At 41.0% G+C, this 15,480-nt stretch overlaps 1 long non-coding RNA gene across 1 annotated transcript in view; it reads left to right on the top strand.

The window, feature by feature from the left end:
* Positions 1-15,480, top strand: part of LOC130294849 (uncharacterized) — a 252,918-nt gene that overhangs the window by 2,208 nt on the left and 235,230 nt on the right. Inside the window, exon 2 of the long non-coding RNA XR_008848639.1 lies at positions 4,374-4,763. This is a non-coding gene — a long non-coding RNA (uncharacterized LOC130294849). The remainder of the gene's footprint in view (positions 1-4,373; positions 4,764-15,480) is intronic.

Here is a 15,480-nt window from a genome sequence, read left to right as displayed (position 1 = left end):
AACAGAAAGAATACTTTGTAATGTAATCAATTCACAGATTTAGGCCTTAGCATCTTATAGAAAGACTTTAAACAGACCAGCAAACCTTATATGACTACAGCCACTTGAACTTTATTCAAAGTAGCAGCTGGTGCTTCCACTTCTCACAATTGAAGAAGGGAGGGCTCGCTCCCGAAATGCATCTTGTTTCACTGTCTTTTTGTTCGCATGTATCAATAAATTCTTGATACTTCATCTGAACGTGTCGACAGAAAATTATTCCATTGAGCAGCCCCAGCATCCAAAGGTGTACACTTTTTTCCTGTTTCTTCGTATCCTTCCTCATATCCCATCCTCATATCCCGTTCTCATATCCCATCCTCTTATCTCGACCTCATATCCCAACCTCCTATCTCGTCCTCCTATCTCAACCTCATATCCTGTCCTCATATCCCGTCCTCATATCCCATCATCATATCCCAACCTCATATCCCGTCCTCATAGCCTGTCCTCATATCCCGTCCCCATATCTCATCCTCCTATCCTGTCCTCCTATCTCAACCTCCTATCCCGTCCTCATATCCCTTCCTCATATCCTGACCTCATATCCCGTCCTCATATCCCGTTCTCATATCCCATCCTCTTATCTCGACCTCATATCCCAACCTCCTATCCCGACCTCCTATCCCGACCTCCTATCCCGTCCTCCTATCTTGACCTCATATCCCTTCATCATATCTCGTCCTCATGTCATGACCTCCTATCTCGTCCTCCTATCTCGACCTCATATCCTGTCCTCATATCCCGTCCTCATATCCCATCATCATATCCCGACCTCATATCCCGTCCTCATATCCCGACCTCATATCCCGTCCTCATATCCCGTCCTCATATCCCATCCTTATAACCCGACCTCATATCCCGACCTCATATCCCGTCCTCATATCCTGTCCTCATATCCCATCCTTATAACCCAACCTCATATCCCGACCTCATATCCCGTCCTCATATCCCATCCTCATATGCTATCCTCATATCCCATCCTCATTTGCTGTCCTCATATCCCGACCTCATATCCTGTCCTCATATCCTGTCCTCATATTCGGTCCTCATATCCCGTCCTCATATCTCGTCCTCATGTCATGACCTCCTATCCTGTCCTCCTATCTCAACCTCCTATCCCTTCCTCATATCCCGACCTCATATCCCATCTTCATATCCCATCCTCATATCCCGTCCTCATATCCCGTTCTCATATCCCGTCCTCATATCCCATCCTTATAACCCAACCTCATATCCCGAACTCATATCCCGACCTCATATCCCAACCTCATATCCCGTCCTCATATCCCATCCTCATATCCCATGCTCATTTGCTGTCCTCATATCCTGTCCTCATATCCCGACTTCATATCCAGTCCTCATATCCCAACCTCATATCCTGTCCTCATATCCCGACCTCATATGTTATACTCATATCCCATCCTCATATGCTGTCCTTATATCCCGACCTCATATCCCATCCTCCTATCCCGACCTCCTATCCCGACCTCCTATCTCGACCTCATATCCTGTCCTCATATCACGACCTCCTGTCCCGTCCTCCTATCTTGACCTCATTTCCCGTCCTCATATCCCGTCCTCATATCCCGACCTCATATCCCATCATCATATGCTATCCTCATATCCCGTCCTCATATCTCAACCCCATGCCTCGTCCTCATGTCTCAACCTCATATCCCGTCCTCATATCCTGACCTCATATCCCGTCCTCATATCCTGTCATCATATCTCGACCTCATATCCCGTCATTCTATCCCGTCCTCATATCCTGACCTCCTATCTCGACCTCATATCCTGTCCTCATATGCCGTCCTCATATCCCGACCTCAAATCCCAACCTATCCCGACCTCCTATCCCATCCTCATATCTCAACCTTATATCATGTTCTCCTATCCCGACCTCCTATCCCGTCCTCATATCTCGACCTCATATCCTGTCCTCCTATCCCGACCTCCTATCCCGACCTTATATCCTGTCCTCCTATCCCGACCTCCTATCTCGACCTCATATCCCATCATCATATCCCGGCCTCATATCCCATCCTCATATCTCATCCTCATAGTATAAGACTGTTGTTATGCACTATTTTGTTCCATGTGATATATATTTTTATAGATATATATTTATGTAAAAAAGTTTTATTTTATTTGATCCTTTATTTATTATTATTATTATTATTATTATTATCATCATTAGTAATATTATCCCTGTTTTAATTTTATGTTCCTATATGTATGTATATGGATGTGTTCGTGTGCGTGTACGTCTATATGCACATGTGTCCATATACATATATATATATATATATATATATATATATATATGTATATGTATATATATGTATATCTGTTATTTGTCATATCCTGACCATATACAGTAGGGGTGGCGTTAGCATACATGTGTATGGATGCGCATATATATATATTTTTTATGTCCCATGCATTATGTATGCCTTGTCCTTCCCCTATTTCCTATTATCCCCTTTTTTTCTTTTTTCTGATTTTGTCTTTTTACTATAATAATAATTTTTTGTTTTAATTTTCTGTTTTATTAATTGCTTATTCATTATTATATTTCCTTGATGCATTTTATGAGTACATATGCTTACTTTAAGTGTTTAAATGTATTTTATGAGTATATATTTGATGTGAAAATCTACTTTGTCAGGTAGGGGTTAATACCTGCGTGTATATAAATCCCTCCCTGAGAAGTGTTTGTTATGCCTGATGAAACCGCGCAAGCGCGGTGAAACGCGTCGCTTTGGATTAAATCTGTTCGCTACACACCTGGCTCTATTGTCCTCTCCTTGGTCAGCGCCGGTATTCCCATCTCTTTCGAAGTTCGCCTTACATCTCTCCGCATCCTCATATCTCGACCTCCTATCCTGACCTCCTATCCTGTCCTCATATTCTGTCCTCATATTCCATCCTCTTATCTCAACCTCAAGATATTGTAAGCTTAAAGGGGTACTCCGGTGAAAACCTTTTTTCTTTTAAATCAACTGGTGGCAGAAAGTTAAACATATTTGTAAATTACTTCTATTAAAAAATCTTAATCCTTCCAGTACTTATTAGCTGCTGAATGCTACAGAGGATATTCCTTTCTTTTTGGAACACTGATGACATCACGAGCACAGTGCTCTCTGCTGACATCTCTGTCCATTTTAGCAACCATGCATAGCAGATGCATAGCAAATGTATGCTAAAGGCAGTAAGGTGGCTCAGTGGTTAGCACTGCTGCCTTGCAGTGCTGGGGACTTAGGTTCAAATCCCACTAAGGACAACAATAAATAAAGTGTTATTATTATTATAATAATGTCAGCAGAGAGAACGGTGCTCGTGATGTCATCAGAGAGCATTCCAAAAAGAAAAGAATTTCCTCTGTAGTATTCAGCAGCTAATAAGTACAGGAAGGATTAAGATTTTTTAATAGAAGTAATTTACAAATATGTTTAACTTTCTGCCACCAGTTGATTTAAAAGAAAAAAGGTTTTCACCGGAGTACCCCTTTAACATAGAGGGGGCCTTGGCTTTGTTGGATTGGGCGTGATTTGCAAGCCAGACCGATGCACAAAAAAAGGTAGATAATAAAAGGGGTGGGGCTTAAAATGTGGGCATGTTTTTGTGAGATGGGGTGTGGCTTGCAAACCGGATTGACACATTCACCAGGAGATGCAGAGCGGAGCTTGTGAAGTAAGGTACTGGAAGTCCCATATACTTGCATGGGATTTGAAACAAAAACCCATCTTTTTTATAAGGGTGTAGGTAAGGGTTAATTTAACTATCATATCTCTTTATTTGATATATAAGTAATATGTATACCAAGTATTATCAAAATATCTCCAGCCGTTTGGAAGTTATGCTGTAACCTATATTTCCTATAGACTTGTATGGGACTTTAAACAAAAAACCCAACCCTCGCAAATAGGGGTGAGTAAGGGTTAAATCACCTATCCTATGTTTGTTGTTGACATATAAGTAACATTTGTGCCAAGTTTCATGTTAATATCTTTAGCTGTTTGGATGTGATGCTGGAACATACACACACACACACACATTGGCCCTCATTTACTATTGTTTGACTATTGTTTTGTCGGGTTGTGCGCCAGATTCTGTTGCATTGCGCCAGAAATTCTGTCTGCACCAGAATTGAAAAAACCCTGACTAACTCTCCATTTTGCTAAGAAAACCCCAAAAAGGGGCGTGGCTGCCTGAAAATGTGTGTGTGTGTTTTACATTTCTTCCCTTATAGAACTGTGAGACAAGGTTGGTGACATCACACATGTGACATCACAAGGAATCATCTATATCTTTGCCTTTCTTATAATCAGGCACCAAAGAAGACAAGACATTTCATGGATCAGAGGGAGGATGACCAGGAGCAGCCGAATACAACCAACAAACCAATAAGATTGGTTCTTAGCATACCTGCAAAATACCTAGGACAGGATAAGGAAAACATTCAGCAAAGAGAAGTTGAAAGGGGTAATCCAGGATTAGAAAATCAGAGCTGATTTCTTCTAAAAACTGCACCATCTCTGTCCTAATGTTGTGTGTGATATAGAAGCTCAGTTCTTCAAAAGTGAATGTAGAAATCTTGTAATATTACATACAACATGAGGACAGGTATGGCGCTGTTTTCGGAAACAAATAGCTCTGTTTTCTATTCCCTTTTAACAAACTCCTAGGATCCAGCAACATTCATCTGACGGACGGCACAGGTAGGACACTACATGTTTTTCTATACATTTCTCACTATTAACACCAGATTCATGTAACTGACACAATAATTTCAATGGCCTCAGTGCTGAACTTCTAGACACATGGGGAGATTTATCAAAACCTTTGTACAGGAGTATCATCTTTTTGGGGAGATTTATCAAAATCGGTGCAAAGGAAAAGTTGCCCAGTTGCCAATAGCAACCAATCAGATCGCTTCTTTCATTTTGCAGAGGCCTTGTTAAAATGAAATAAGTGAGCTGATTGGTTGCTATGGGCAACTTTTCCTCTGCACAGGTTTTGATAAATCTCCCCCTTTAACTTTTAGAGGCCTTTTGAAAAATGAAAGACGCTATTTGATTGGTTGTTGTGGGCAACTGGACTACTCTTAGGCTGCACAGATTTTGATAAATCTCTCCCCCCCCCCCCCCCCCCTGAGTCTCTAGGCCCCTCCAGCTGACCTCTATATATTGGTTTAATAATGTGGTGATAAGAACATTTCACTTAAATTCCATGTTAGGAGAGCCAACTAATGCCACAATGTCCTTATCAGTAAAGAATTTCTATCACCTCTCCCCCCCCAACGTTATATCAGTAATTTTACTTCACATTATAATAAAAGCATTACCATAGAATTCAGGTGCTTAGGCCGAGATAATTGTTTAGAACTTGACAGAAGATGAAAACCTATGTATAATAGAGGCAGGGCTGCCCTCACACACACACACACACACACACAGACACTATTAGTTCTATGGGAGCTGCATAAAATGAAATGATGTATTGTTTATGTCTGGGTTGAATCTTCTTTAGGGTGCATTCACACCACGTTTTTGCAATACAGTTCCCGTATCCGTTTTTTGAGCAAAAACGGATTCCTCAAAACCTGACTAAACTGTATCAAAACGTGTGTACAAATTTTAACCCGTATACAGTTAGAAACCGTGTACGGTTTTAAAACTGACATCCGGTTGCATCAGTTTTTTAAGAAAAGAACGTATACGTTTTTAACTTTTCACTCCATTTTGAATAAAGTTTTACTTGTTTGATTGAAATTCCCAGAAAAAAAACTGTGCAAAGTCAAAAACCGTATGGTGAAAACCGGATGAAACTGTAAGCACATACAGTTCTGTACGGTTCCCATTGACTACCATGTAAAAAAATAAAAAAAATAAAAAAAGTATACTGTTTAAAAGAGTTTTTCAACCGGACCTAAAACCGTGGTAGACTACGGTTTTGGGTACAGGAAAAAAACCTGACAAAACCGTACAGGATGCAGAACGGACACAACCTGATCCATCTTTTGGCATACGGTTTTCAATGGAGAGTCAATGCATACGTTTTCCAATACGGTTCCATACGGTTTTCACATAGAAAACGTATACGGGAACTGTATTGCAAAAACGTGGTGTGAATGCACCCTTAGATCTGGGAGAAATCTGTGCCCCTGTGTACTATTGTGGATATTGTAATGATGGAGGATAAATTACATGTTTTTTTAACCTAGGTTTGCTGGGTAAGTAAATTCTTGGTTTTTATTTTTCAGTGATATATCCCCTGAGTGTTGCCTAGTTTATTGATTCATCTCTTTTGAGACTGCCCTTATTGTAAACCAGTATCAGGCTAAGTTTCCACACAGGTTTCTTTTTTGGCAGTTTTTGGAATACTGCCACTGCAGTTTTTGAGCCAAAGCTAGAAGTGTATTCAAAAAGAATAGGACATATAAAGGAAGGACTTACACTTTTCCTTCCTTATGGATCCACTTCTGACTTTGGCTCAAAAACTGCAGTGGCAGTTTTCCAAAAGCTGCCAGAAAAAAACCTGTGTGGAAACCTATCCTCATGGTAGTACATATTGGCCCTCATTTACTAATTTCCACCTTTTTCTTTATCTTTTCAGTTTTCCCTCCTATGCATGAATGTGCTTTTCACAACTTTTGGTGCACCTAAATAACCAAACAAAAGAGGTTTTAATTAATTTCACCTCTTATTTCTAAGTAAAAGTTTACAGTGGGAAAAAGGTGCTAAAAACAGGGTGGCTAATATAATTAGGGCTGCAACGATTAATCGATGTAATCGATTGAAATCGATAACGGGATTCGTTGTCGACGAATCCCGTTATCGAATAATTGCCCGATTCGTTGTCTGCCGTCAGTGGTGGCAGTGAATGAATGAATGTAGGCTACATTCATTCATTTATTCACCGCCACCCGACATGTCCCCGCTGCTGCCCTGCTCCTAGTGCAATCAGCGCAGCGCCGGGACATGCTGCTCATCTCCGTCGGGTACAGAGATGAGCAGCAGAAAATAGACATGTCCTGGCAGGGCGCTAGGAGCAAGGCAGCAGCGGGGACATGTGGGGTGGCGGTGGCAGCAGGGCCCCCCTTTAGACCGTTGTAGACAGCTCACCTACAGCTGTCCTCTGTCTGGGCTGCCGCTCCGCTGCACAGTTCTAGCATCCGCATCATCTAGTCTGGAGGACCATGTGACATAACACGTCACTCCACTCCTCCCCTGCACCCGGCGTAACATTACGGAGGAAGCAGAGTGACGTGCGTGTCACATGCTCCTCCATAGGATGATATGATGCGGACGCAAGAACTGTGCAGCGGAGCGGCAGCCCCGACAGAGGACAGCTGCAGGTGAGCTGTCTACAAGGGTGGGGGCTGCGGTCTAAAGGGGGCCCTCCGGTCTTAAGGAAGGCCCTGCGGTCTAAAGGGGGGCCCTGCTGGTTACAAGGGTGGGGGCTGCTCTCTAAAGTGGGACCCTGCGGTCTAAAGGAGGGCCCTTCTGTCTAAAGGAGGGCCCTGCTGTCTAAAGGGGGGCCCTGCTGTCTAAAGGGGGGGGGGCTGCTGTCTAAAAGGTGGGGACCTGCTGTCTAAAGGGGGGGGCCCTGCTGTCTAAAGGGGAGCCCTTCTGTCTAAGGGGGGGGGGCCTGCTGTCTAAATGGGGGGTCTGCTGTCTACAAGGGGGAGGCTACGGTCTAAAGGGGGGCCCTGCTCTCTAAAGGGGGGGCCCTGCTGTCTACAAGGGTGGGCCCTGCTGTCTAAAGGGGGGACCTTGCTGTCTAAAGGGGGGGCCCTGCTGTCTAAACGGGGGGGGCTGCTGTCTAAAGGGGGGGCCCTGCTGTCTAAAAGGGGGGGCTGCTGTCTAAAAGGGGGGCTGCTGTCTAAAAGGGGGGGCCTGCTATCTAAAGGGGGGCCCTGCTGTCTAAAGGGGGGGCTGCTGTCTAAAGGGGGGGCCTGCTGTCTAAAGAGGGGGGACCCTGCTGTCTAAAGTGGGGGGGGGCCTGCTGTCTAAAGGGGGGGGCCCTTCTGTCTAAAGGGGTCTGTAAAAGCAATGGTCTGCAGTCTGCACATACACATGTATAGGAGTGCTATATAAAAAAAGTTAAAAAATAAAGAAAAAAATGTAAATTTACTGCTCCCCAATTAAAAATTAGCTGCTCCTTTTCCTATTGCTATACAAAAAAAGTAAAATAATGTTTTCTTTTACATATTTGATACTACCGTATGGGTAACTGTCTGAACTATTAAAATATTAGTAAATTATTTTAAAAAAATGTTAATATTTCAGACAGTTACCCATGCGGCAGTATCAAATTTACGCTGGTTTCTGTACAGGATCATTAATAATGACAGCAACCGGCGTAAACGTAAAAAAAAATCCAAAATTGCTGCCACATCACATGCTAGAAACTTTTAATATGGCCATTGTACCTAGTTTTTCAAGTAGAATCAGCTGAACCCCTTTACTGGTTGCCTGGTCTTGTCACCTCAATGTGAAATCAGTCAAATGTATTCTACACTTCCCCCCTTTTTCGTCATAGTCTTTCCCTACCACATCTTTCACTCCCCTGCTATTTGGGGAAATTGGAGAAGGGAGTGCTTACATACATTGTATTGGCTCAACTGTGTTGTGTCTACTGTGTTCCTCCATATATACCAGGTGGGTTCTACTACATAAATGGCATTAGTGACTGTTTGGATGAGCTCTGCCCTTTTTTGTGATTCTTTTCTTATGTAATGAACAGAGTCATGTCCTTCTGGGTCTATGTACTGGGGGGAATTCCTCAAGAGTGGTGTAGGTGAACGTCTTTTTACCTCATCATGTGGTTTCCCTGTTTTTGTGGCCATGACTTCTTCATTTTCACCCAACCTCATTGTGTAAGGGCTTATTTTTTGCAGGACAAGCTATACTTTTTATTGGTATTATTGTTGGCACAAATGTAACCTTTTTGGTCATTTTTATTCCAGTTTACTCTGCGGGATAAATAACATCATTTTAAAGTAAAAGTCATTATGAATGTGGCAATACCTATTATGTATAGTTTTTATTAATATTATTTGATAATACAGGGCTTTATTGTAAAAGTGGCATTTATATATTTTGTTTACACTATTTATTGAAAAACTTTTTATTTTCACACTTTTCACCTGTTATACTATACAGCAGTACAACTTTACTGCAGTATAGCATAACTGTTATGACAGTTCACCTGTATGATCTATGCTAGGACTGGACCTTGCAGGCTTCCATACTGAGAAGACAGGAAGCCATCCACTGGCTTTCTGTTGCAATGGTAACCAGCCAGGTCACATTGACAATCTTGCAAGAATGTAGACACAATTTTTCAGAAATGAATGGAACGTACCATTGCGCAGCCACTGCTTTAATCATTGTAGGGCAAGTGGACATTTCCGGGAATGGGAACCTACCTGTACACCCTGTGTCTTCAACTGGTTAAACCAGTGCCTCTTGAGGAATAAAATATTGGAAGATTTTACTTCACTTTTTAAACTTATGGTGTTATATGATTTAGCAATATACTAAATAATACAAATACCCACATAAGTATTGGGTTCAAAATGTGTAATTTTCCCTTATGCTGCTATCCTTTCATAATCGATAATTTTTGGGCCAGGTAGTCCGATGACTTAGCCATCTTTATAATTTTTTACTTGGCAATCTTTATAATTTTTAGGTTCAGGTCATCGGGTTACTTGGCGACTTTAGAGCAGTATGAATGTAGGACTGTTTGGAAATAACATGTTGGAGGCTCAAATTGTGTTTTCCCAGAGGAAAATGTAAGTAAAAAGGGGAGCCATAGCTATAGAGGATAAGCCATTTTAAGGGTAAACTCTAGAAGTGAAGAGATAGGGGGAGATTTATCAAAACCTGCTGAGAGGAAAAGTTGCCTAGTTGTCCATAGCAACCAATAAGATAGCTTCTTTAAATTTGTAAAGGCCTTGTAAAAAATATAAGAAGGGATCTGATTGGTTGTTATGTAAAACTGGGCAACTTTTCCTTTGCACAGGTTTTGATAAATCTCCGTCATAGTGTTTAAGCAATTAGGTAGCTGTAAGATACTTTAGCACAAGCAATGAAGTTATTATTGTACTTGATAATTTATGTATACAATTTCTTACCCACCTCTGTCTAGTGGTCCTTGGAGCACAATGTTTCCAAGAGGGACTGAGCCTAATAGTTTTGTTATAGCACTGTGAATAGTTGGGCTTTTACCAGATGTATCACGAACCTCACTTGTGTACTGTGTCTGGTTTTTAAGAGTAAATAAAGGTCAACCATTTATACCCACTATGTTCTAAAAAAAAGTTTTGGTCCTCTGTTGTATGTCTTCCATGTCTATTTATTAAGAAGTGCCTTTAGATAAAGGCATCCTCTGGGATACTCTACTGACAATTTAACCTCAATTGTTCTCTTAAATTAGTTTAACTATTTAGCCACATCAGACATGTATGCATGTAGAATGGTTTGAATTGGGAAAATAGGTGAAGGACAACAAATATATGAAAGGATGGCAGCATACAGCAACTGTACTGTTTGCTTTTTTCAAAGCAAAGAAGGAGGGTAACTTTGGTAAAAAGGCTAATTTTGGAGATGGACAGGAAGGGTGATGGGAAGGAGGAGGAGGCCTGCATTTTGAACCTGAAAACCCTCATGGGTTTTTGGGTTAAAAATGTGTAATTTTCCCTTATGCTGCTACCCATTCAAAGTCCATCATTTTTGGGGCAGGTAGTCCGATAACTTGAGAACAATGTGAGTGTAGGATGGTTTGGGAAAATAGGTGTAGAAGGACAAATGGATGAAAGGATGGCAGAATATGGCAACTTTACTGTTTGCTTTTTTCATAGCAAACGAGGAGTGTATAATTGTTAAAAAGGCTATTTTCGGAGATGGACAGGCAGGCTGAAGGGGAGGAGGTAGGCCTGTATTTTGAACTTAATAACTCAAGTGGGTTTTTGGGTTAAAAATGTGTAATTTTCCCTTATGCTGCTACCCTTTTATAATCAATAATTTTTGCACCAGGTAGTCCGATAACTTGTCGACATGACAACTGTATGAGTGTAGGATGGTTTGGGGGAAATAGGTGTAGAAGGACAAATGCATGAAAGTATCGCAGCATACGGCAACTTTACTGTTTGCTTTTTTCAGAGCAAACAAGGAGCGTATAATTGTTAAAAAGGCTATTTTTGAAAATGGACAGGCAGGCTGAAGGGGAGGAGGTAGGCCTATATTTTGAACTTAAAAACTCAAATGGGTTTTTGGGTTCAAAATGTTTAATTTTCCCTTATGCTGCCAACCCTTTATAATCCATAATTTTAGGGCCAGGTAGTCCGGTAACTTGGCAACATGAGAACAGTATGTGTGTAGGATGTTTGGGAAAATAGAAGTAGAAGGAAGAATGGATGAGAGGATGGCAACATATGGAAACTGTACAGTTTGCTTTTTTCATAGCAAAGCAGGAGTGTAAAATTGGTTAAAAAAGGACACTTTTGGAGATGGACAGGAAGGCTAAAGGGGAGGAGGAGGCCTGCATTTTGAACCGGAAAACCTCCTGGGTTTTTGGGTTCAAAATGTGTAATTTTTCATTATGCTGCTACCCCTTTATAATCCATGATTTTTGCGGCAGGTTGTCCGATAACTTGGCAACATGAGAACAATATGTGGGTAGCATGGTTTGGGAAAATAGGTGTAGAAGGACAAATGGATGAAAGGAATGCAGCATATGGCAACTTTTCTGTTTGTTTTTTTTTTCAAAACAAAAGAAGAGCGTATAATTAAAAAGACTTTTTGGAGATGAACAGGCAGGCTGAAGGGGAAGAGGTAGGCCTATATTTTGGACTTAAAAACTCAAATGGGTTTCTGAGTTCAAAATATGTAATTTTCCCTTATGCAGCTAACCCTTTATAATCCATAATTTTGGGCCAGGAAGTCCGATAACTTGGCAACATGAGAACAGTATGTGGGTAGCATGGTTTGGGAAAATAGGTGTAGAAGGACAAATTGATGAAAGGAATGCAGCATATAGCAACTTTTCTGTTTGCTTTTTTTTTCAAAATAAAAGAGCGTATAATTGTTAAAAATACTTTTTGGAGATGGACAGGCAGGCTGAAGGGGAGGAGGTAGGCCTGTATTTTGAACTTAAAAACTCAAAGGGTTTCCTGGTTCAAAATGTGTAATTTTCCCATAGGCTGTTACCCCTTTGTAATCCATAATTTTTGGGACAGGTAGTCCGATAACTTGGCAACATGAGAACAGTTTGGGGGAGATTTATCAAATCAAAGTTGTCCAGTTGCCCATAGCAACCAATCAGATCGCTTCTTTCATTTTGCAGAGGCCTTGTTAAAATGAAAGAAGCGAGCTGATTGGTTGCCATGGGCAACTGGGCAACTTTTCCTCTGGACAGTTTTTGATAAATCTCCCCCTATTTGTTTAGGATGTTTGGGAAAATAGGTGTATAAGGACGAATGGATGAAAGGATCGCAGCATATGGCAACTTTACTGTTTGCTTTTTTCAAAGGAAAAGAGGAGAGTATAATTGTTAAAAATGCAATTTTTGGAGATGGAAAGGCAGGCTGAAGGGGAGGAGGTAGGCCTGTATTTTGAACTTAGAAACTCAAATGGGTTTCTGGGTTCAAAATGTGTAATTTTCCCATAGGCTGCTACCCCTTTATAATCCATCATTTTTGGGCCAGGTAGTCCAATAACTTGGCAACATGAGAACAGTTTGGGGAAGATTTATCAAAACCTGTGCAAAGGGAAAGTTGTCCAGTTGCCCATAGCAACCAATCAGATTGCTTCTTTCATTTTGCAGAGGCCTTGTTAAACATGAAAGAAGCGAGCTGATTGGTTTCTATGGGCAACTGGGCAACTGGGCAACTTTTCCTCAGGACAGTTTTTGAAAAAATCTCCCCCTATGTGTTTAGAATGTTTGGGAAAATAGGTGTATAAGGACGAATGGATGAAAGGATCGCAGCATATGGCAACTTTACTGTTTACTTTTTTCAAAGGAAAAGAGGAGAGTATAATTGTTAGAAATGCTATTTTTGGAGATGGAAAGGCAGGCTGAAGGGGAGGAGGTAGACCTGTATTTTGAGCTTAATAACTCATATGGGTTTTTGGGTTCAAAATGTGTAATTTTCCCCTATGCTGCTACCCTTTTATAATCCATAATTTTTGGGCCAGGTAGTCCAATAACTTGGCGACATGAGAACAGTATGAGTGTAGCATGGTTTCGGAAAATAGGTGTAGAAGGACAAATAGATGAAAGGAATGCAGCATATGGCAACTTTTCTGTTTTGCTTTTTTTCAAAACAAAAGAGGGGCATATAATTGTTAAAAAGACTTTTTGGAGATGGACAGGCAGGCTGAAGGGGAGGAGGTAGGCCTGTATTTTGAACTTAAAAACTCAAATGGGTTTCCTGGTTCAAAATGTGTAATTTTCCCATAGGCTGTTACCCCTTTGTAATTCATAATTTTTGGGCCAGGTAGTCCGATAACTTGGCAACATGAGAACAGTTTGGGGGAGATATATCAAATCTTATGCAAAGGGAAAGTTGTCCAGTTGCCCATAGCAACCAATCAGATCGCTTCTTTCATTTTGCAGAGGCCTTGTTAAAAATGAAAGAAGCGAGCTGATTGGTTGCCATGGGCAACTGGGCAACTTTTCCTCTGGACAGTTTTTGATAAATGTCCACCAATGTGTTTAGGATGTTTGGAAAAAATAAGTGTATAGGGACAAATGGATGAAAGGAGCACATCATGTGGCAACTTTACTGTTTGCTTTTTTCAAAGGAAAAGAGGAGAGTATAATTGTTAGAAATGCTATCTTTGGAGATGGAAAGGCAGGCTGAAGGGGAGGAGGTAGACCTGTATTTTGAACTTAATAACTCAAATGGGTTTTTGGGTTCAAAATGTGTAATTTTCCCCTATGCTGCTACCCTTTTATAATCCATATTTTTGGGGCTAGGTAGTCCAAAAACTTGGCGACATGAGAACAGTATGAGTGTAGAATGGTTTCGGAAAATAGGTGTAGAAGGACAAATGGATGAAAGGAATGCAGCATATGGCAACTTTTCTGTTTTGCTTTTTTTCAAAACAAAAGAGGAGCATATAATTGTTAAAAATACTTTTTGGAGATGGACAGGCAGGCTGAAGGGGAGGAGGTAGGCCTGTATTTTGAACTTAGAAACTCAAATGGGTTTCTGGGTTCAAAATGTGTAATTTTCCCATAGGCTGTTACCCCTTTATAATCCATAATTTTTGGGCCAGGTAGTCCGATAACTTGGCAACATGAGAACAGTTTGGGGGAGATTTATCAAAACCTGTGCAAAGGGAAAGTTGTCCAGTTGCCCATAGCAACCAATCAGATCGCTTCTTTCATTTTGCAGAGGCCTTGTTAAACATGAAAGAAGCGAGCTGATTGGTTTCTATGGGCAACTGGGCAACTTTTCCTCTGGACAGTTTTTGATAAATCTCCCCCTATGTGTTTAGGATGTTTGGGAAAATAGGTGTATAAGGACGAATGAATGAAAGGATCGCAGCATATGGCAACTTTACCGTTTGCTTTTTTCAAAGGAAAAGAGGAGAGTATAATTGTTAAAAATGCTATTTTTGGAGATGGAAAGGCATGCTGAAGGGGAGGAGGTAGGCCTGTATTTTGAACTTAGAAACTCAAATGGGTTTCTGGGTTCAAAATGTGTAATTTTCCCATAGGCTGCTACCCCTTTATAATCCATAATTTTTGGGCCAGGTAGTCCAATAACTTGGCAACATGAGAACAGTTTGGGGGAGATTTATCAAAACCTGTGCAAAGGGAAAGTTGTCCAGTTGCCCATAGCAACCAATCAGATCGCTTCTTTCATTTTGCAGAGGCCTTGTTAAACATGAAAGAAGCGAGCTGATTGGTTTCTATGGGCAACTGGGCAACTTTTCCTCTGGACAGTTTTTGATAAATCTCCCCCTATGTGTTTAGGATGTTTGGGAAAATAGGTGTATAAGGAAGAATGGATGAAAGGATCGCAGCATATGGCAACTTTACTGTTTGCTTTTTTCAAAGGAAAAGAGGAGAGTATAATTGCTAAAAATGCAATTTTTGGAGATGGAAAGGCAGGCTGAAGGGGAGGAGGTAGGCCTGTATTTTGAACTTAAAGTGTATATAATATAATATATAATATATAATATAAGATGTCCCTACCTATTAGTAATCTAGCCCTAACCCCCTACCTGGCTTTAAAAAAAATTAAATCGCTTTAATAGAGCAGATTTAGTGCTTCTAAATCTGCTCTATAAAGCAGGGCAGGAAGCAGCGCTTCCCAGCAGGCACGATGTCACTGATGCCTTGCTGGACGCTTGCTTCTGCCCTCAAATCGTCTATGCAGCGCTCCTGTCGGGAGCGCGCATAGATGATCTGCCA

Source organism: Hyla sarda, chromosome 11 (assembly GCF_029499605.1).
Source record: "Hyla sarda isolate aHylSar1 chromosome 11, aHylSar1.hap1, whole genome shotgun sequence".
In the NCBI taxonomy this organism is placed as follows: domain Eukaryota; kingdom Metazoa; phylum Chordata; class Amphibia; order Anura; family Hylidae; genus Hyla; species Hyla sarda.
This window is presented reverse-complemented; position numbering and strand designations above follow the sequence as displayed.